A 6,354-nucleotide genomic window follows, 5' to 3' on the forward strand; every position below is an offset into this window, starting at 1 on the left:
AACAACAACAAACCAAGCCATATTGTTTTCAATCGTCTCATATGCATGGGAAAGCTGGACAATGAGTAAGTAAGACCAAAGAAGAATTGATGATTTGGAGTTGTGGTGTTGGCAAAGGATACTAAAAGTACAGTCGACTGCCGAAAGAACTAACAAATCCGTCTTGGAGAAAGTGCAGCCAGAATCCTCCTTGGAGGTGAGAATCGCCAGATTTCATCTCACCTACTTTGGTCATGTTGTCAGAAAGGACCATTCTCTGGAGAAGGATTTCATGCTTGGTAAAATGGAGGATCAACGAAAAAGGGAAAGGCCTCAATGAGATGGATTGACACAGTGGCTGCAATGAAGGGTTGAGGTATAGCAAGTACTGTGAGGCTGGCACAGGATGGAGCTGTGCTTCGTTCTGTTATGCATGAGGTCCCTATGAGTAGGAGCTGACTCAACGGTACCTAACAATAACAACAGAGCAAATAAATTTGAACAATTGAAAATAAATAAAATTTATAAAACAAATATATAAAATAAAATTTACCTTTGAATTTGGATGTTAATACAAACTTTTTTATTTAAATGTTATTAAGCAAAAAAAAATTGATTTAAAACATGTAATTTTGTTCTTCAAGTCTGAGATATTCAAAAGACATAATATTTACAATGTAGTTGGAAATAATTTTATTCCTTTGTCATGATATTTGTTGATGGGCTCTTCACAGATATTCATGAGTGTTTTTCATCTTGAAATGATACTCAAAGTCTTGTGCACTCACTTTCCATCTTTGATGCTGTGTCTCCACTATTCTTTTTTGCCACTGCAAAGAATATGATATAAATACAAAGGTATGCTCAATCTAAAGACATGCTTTGGTTTCCCTTGCACAGGACCTAATATGTCACATGTCACATTATTACAGTTACTGTTGGTGTGTTCTTATGTGGTCAATTAGAGAGAACTGAATGTGATGTTATACCTGATCAGTTCAAAATGAAAATGAAAATATAATTGTTATTATATACAATATTTGTAAAACGTGCATTTTATTTGTAGAATTGTTCCACTCCCATCTTCAGAGATACAAACATAATTGACGTAACAATAGCCCTACTTCTCAAGAAGCAAGTTTGTCAAGAAGCAAGAAAGTCAGTCTGAAGGGAAATGGAAAATAAAATATGTGTATATAACTTTTAATTTAAATATTAATTTAATTTATTTCCTCCAGGAATTGTTTCATTTTCTTATGTGGAGGTATGTAAATATTTTGATAAAATATAAATGTAATGTTCTGATAAATGTCTTTTGTTGCTTTCTTAGAATTTAGAAACACACTCATTGTTGCAAGACAGTTGCACAGTAAATAAATATTGAATTCGTACCCTCTTAATGTGCCTAATATCTCATTTATTAGTGTATATACAGCAATACAAAACACTGTGTTTCATGTAAAACACAATAAAAAATAAAACTCACTTGATATATAAATTAAAACTTTTCATGCATAAATATTAATATTTCCAGTATTTTTACATTTGCTAAGTTAGTATTATATTATTATTTGTGTTAGTATCATATTAAATGAATGCTAGATTGCATCCATGTGTATGCCAAACATATTCTAAAGTTAAGATTTTAAATATTACAAAACTTAGGACATAATTCTATATGTAAAGGCTGTACATTTACAAAAAGTAATGGCTGAATTAATTAAAATGGTCCATTCATTTGAGTTCCTTGCTTTTGCGCATCATCTGGGACTGAGCGTCATTAGGAGCTTTGGTACCATAGTGCCTAAGGCACTTGACTGCTAACCAGAAGGCTGGTGGTTCAAACCCACCAGCCACTCCTCAGAAGGAAGTTTGGGCAATTTACCTCCGTAGGGATACTGCCTCGGAAATCCAAGGAGGGGTTGCTATGAATCAGTTCCTACTCGACGGCACATAGCAACAATAACAACTGGGACTGGATTTCTCATTGGTTGTTACTGGAATGTGTGTAAGAACATACCCTTGCGTTTGTATTATGGCAAAGAGCATTGCAGGTCCTCCTGGCTGGAATACTAGATCAGCAGATGTGAATGAGCAAGATGGTTCTCTCAAAATGGATCAAAGATCTATCCTATCTATTAATGTAATCTGCCCTTGCCCAATAATTGCTTGTGTTGGATCCAGTTGTTTATAGATAAGAAAAATCAAGATTCAGGAAACATAAGGTATTTGCTCAAAGTCACCACACTGGTGGGTGGTAGAACTAGAATTCACATTGTGTTCCAAAGTCACAATTAAATTTCTCTGCCTACCAAAGGAAAATGGAAGAGCATGTTTGGTAAATGCAGCAAGAGTTAGACTCGAGTGCCCACCTTTACCTCTCATTTATTAGGAAAAAAGATATATTGTTACTCCTAAGAGATAAGGAATTTCAATTACATGTGAGGGGATCAGAGAAAATGTGTCAACAGAAGTGATGAAGTAATAGGGACTTTATAGCTTAAATATCTGTGTACATGGGCATCATTGTGACCTTGTGTGAACCTTACTTCCACTGAGCACATTCTAATGCAGTGGAGCTGGTATCAGTTTCATTTAGTGGCCTGTCAGTTCCCTTCCACTGTGGTACTCACTTTTCTTTGTGTCCTGTTGACAGCTATGGGGTTTTGGTTTGGACAACTGGTGCTCCTGTTTTGCTAATGTCTTAAGCACTGCTTATCTTATTGGCAATCCATCCCTTGCTTGTGAAGTTTTTTAATGTCATCAAGTCAATTCCAATTCAAGGCAACCTCATGTCTATAAGAGTAAAACTGCTCTACAAGGTTTTTTTTTAGCTGATATTTTGGCAATAAGTCACCAGACATTTTTTCCAACATGCCTGTGGGTGGACTTGAAACCAACCTTCCAGTTTATAGCTTGTAGCATCCAGAGATGACAGGTAACATAAATTAATTCAAAGTATGAGTATGTAGAGTTAATGATTTCTGCTAAAATAATGCAATGTCACATTAGTTAATATGTCCACAAGCCAGAAAGAGCATAATAAAAATAGACTATATATATATATATATATATATATATATATATATTTAAATAGGCAACAAATGAAAAGTAGGTTGGCAGAAGAGTTCACCTCAGACATATATGACTCTTCCCTTGTGTCCAATATCTCTGATTCTGCAGTCCTCACGATGAACTGGCCCATAATTTGGTGTATGGTGGTGGCACTGTCACTTCTTTGGAACAGGGTGCTTTGCTCTGGAGCTAGGATATCTCTCAGAGTGTATTCTTGCTGCTCAGTGGAAGTGGAGCTCTCCTTAGTGGCACTGCTCCTGCCTAGGAGAGTTATACCAAAAAAAAAAAAAAAATTGTCATATCGATTCTGATTCATAGCAACCCTATAGGACAGAGTAGAACTGCCCCATATAGTTCCCAAGGCTGTAACGTTTATGGAGGGAGCTCTGGTAGCATAGTGCCTAAGACTGCTAATCAGTAGGCTAGCAGTTCAAACCCACCAGCTACTCCTCAGAAGGAAGACTGGGCAATCCACTTCTGTAGAAGAGATATCGCCCCAGAAACCCAAGGAGGGGTTGCTATGAGTTGGAATCTATTTGACGGCAGTGAGTTTGTTTTTTTGGTTAACTTTATGGAAGCACACTGTTACATCTTTCTCCTGCTGAGTGGCTAGTTGGTTCAAACCAATGACCTTTCACTTAGCAGCTGAACACTTAATCATTGCACCACCAGAGCTGCAGGTGAAATGGGTACTTTCAGGATTAGAGTTATTTTTTTCTCCTTCTATTCCCTAGGCTCTTCCATTTTCCTTTGGTAGGCAGAGAAATTTAATTGTGACTTTGGAACACAATGTGGATTCTAATTCTACCATTCACCAGTGTGGTGACTTTGAGAAAATACCTTATGTATGCCAAATCTTGATTTTTCTTATCTATAAACTGGAAGTAATGAGTACTATCTTGCTGGGAGCTTGTTAGAATTTAACAAGATTTAAAATGTCTTATGTATCATTAAGCCATATAAAACCACCAAGTAGTAAATTTCATGGACTGAATAAAGAGAATAGGTTACCAACATGATAGAACAGCCAATAAGCAAACAAGAAATGGTTAGGCAACTTAGTGGTTGGTAATAGCAGGAAACAGTACTCCTAAACTCAGGAAACAAAGAAAAGAGATAGTATTACTGGAACTCAGGGATTATGCTGGCCTTGGTAAGCTGGAACTTATAGTAGATCTGTCTGGATAGAGACATGGAGGACATTTTGACAGTGATGCTCTGAGAAGAAAGAGACAAGGAAGAATATCCTGGCTTCTTTTCCACAACCTCAGCTCTCCATCTAGTTTCTCTCATCATCTGAACTCAGAAAGAAGTCGTCAAAGACAGAAGCCTTAGAAAGGTAGCCTCCAGGTTACACCACCCCTGAAACACAGAGGGAACATGGGAAAGGCAAAGAATGAAGCAGACGATAACAATCCAAAGACTAGTACCTGTAGTATGATGCCTGAAACATGTACTTAAGGGAGGTGTCATATGATCCCAGTCCAGTCTTGCTGCTCTCATTCCCTTATTACATTTCCCTGTCTTGACATTTTAAGAATCCCTGGAACCTGGAAGAGGTCATAGAAGACATTCCAGCCTCTGCTTTGGATCTGTATTCTCTCTGATGCTTCTCCCTTCCAAGGCTACCAACCACCATAGATCCATCTCTCCCTTCATCACTCTGAATAAAATGATTTCTCTTTTAGATGGATGCAGGAACTAAGGCTTTTCCTAGGATTTTCTTCCCCTCAAGAAAACCTTACATGTTTCCAATTCTTTAACCTAAATGCAAGAAACTGTGATTACTTTAAAAGCACACATCCAGCTTAAAAAACCATATTAGGTGCAGAAAATTCTAGTATAACTAACTTTGATAAATATAATTCTTTGGTTCAATGCACATGCATGATTATAAAAAGACCAATTCTTCAGCAGCTTCTGAAAAACCAAGAAACTTTATTTGTGATCCCTAATTGACTCTTGCTATAGCATTTTTAATAGACTTTAAGTATTTGTTTTCCTTATCCTCAACAAGTCATGACAACTGAGAACGCAGAATGGGAATGAGGAGAATGAGAACAAAGAAACCTGTTTTTCCTTGCAGGTAAGCCTAGTCTTGATGGAGAAACATCAAGGAAGGAAAATGGATAGTCAAAATGAATCAAACTGTATTCCCTTTCTGGCAAGAATATTAAGAATTATTATATTGAATAAAGAAATGTTGATTTTTTTAAACTGTTATTGTGATTTAGGTGAAAGTTTACAGAGCAAATTAGTTTTCCATTCAACAATTCATGCACTTTTTATTTTATGATATTGATTGCAATTTACACAATTAATAGCATTCATACCACTACCACCTTGTATTTCCCATTTCTATTTGTCCTTTTTTCCTATCCCTTTCTTACTTCTGAACTTTGTCTCTGGAGAAATGGTGCCCTTTTGATCTCATATGGTTGATTGTTCTAAGGAGTGCATAACTCTGGTGTCAAGGTTCACCTTTTGGCTTGTCTATTGTTTGGCTGACAGTTGAGCCATGGGGTGAGTTCAGTTGCAGGTTTGAAGGATGACTAAGCATTATGAACTAGGGGATTTCACCAGTTTCTATCTGACTAGTAATCCGGTCACTTTGGCAACAAATATACTAAAAATGGAATGATGTACAGAAGATTAGCATGGCCCCTGCACAAGGATGACACTCAAATTCGTGAAGCGTTACATATTTTTAGAAGCTCTGGTAGCGTAGTGCCTAAGGCACTTGACTGCTGACCAGAAGGCTGGCAGTTCAAACCCACCAGCTACTCCTCAAAAGGAAAGTTGGGCAATCTACTTCTGTAGTGGTATCACCTCGGAAACTCAAGGAGGGGTCGCTATGATTTAGATCTGACTCAACAGCACATAACAACAAGAAAGGAAGCCTGATTTTTTTTTTTTTGTTTTATGATTTTGAGTTTTGCTCTACATTTTTCTCTCACTCTATCAAATACTTTCTATTGTGATCACTTTCAGAGTGATTGGCAGTGTTAGTTGGCCTCCATCAAATTCTTCTGGTCTCAGGGTCATGGAGGCTGAGGTTATATGGTCCATTAGTCCTTGGGACTAATTATTTCCACGTGTCTTTGATTTCCTTCACTCTTCCTTGTTCAGGATGGGGAGATAGCAATAGTTGTACCTTAGATGGCCACTCACAAGCCTTTAAGATCTCAGTTGCTACTCAGCAAAGTAGGATGTAAAACATTTTCTTTGTGGACTATGTTGTGCCAATTGACCTAGATATTCTCCATTACCATTGTCCTGAGCCCCCAGGCCTTGCGACTC

General features: G+C 37.3%; 1 non-coding gene across 1 annotated transcript; it reads left to right on the forward strand.

Moving 5' to 3' along the window:
* The first annotated feature begins 5,660 nt into the window (after nucleotides 1-5,660).
* Nucleotides 5,661-5,763, forward strand: LOC122150721. The gene has a single exon (XR_006163813.1). It is a non-coding gene; the product is annotated as a U6 spliceosomal RNA (small nuclear RNA).
* Nucleotides 5,764-6,354: the final 591 nt, after the last annotated feature.

The sequence above is a fragment of the Orycteropus afer genome, unplaced genomic scaffold, assembly GCF_000298275.1.
Source record: "Orycteropus afer afer isolate SDZICR_OR568_19922 unplaced genomic scaffold, OryAfe1.0 scaffold00213, whole genome shotgun sequence".
NCBI classification, from domain to species: Eukaryota; Metazoa; Chordata; class Mammalia; order Tubulidentata; family Orycteropodidae; genus Orycteropus; species Orycteropus afer.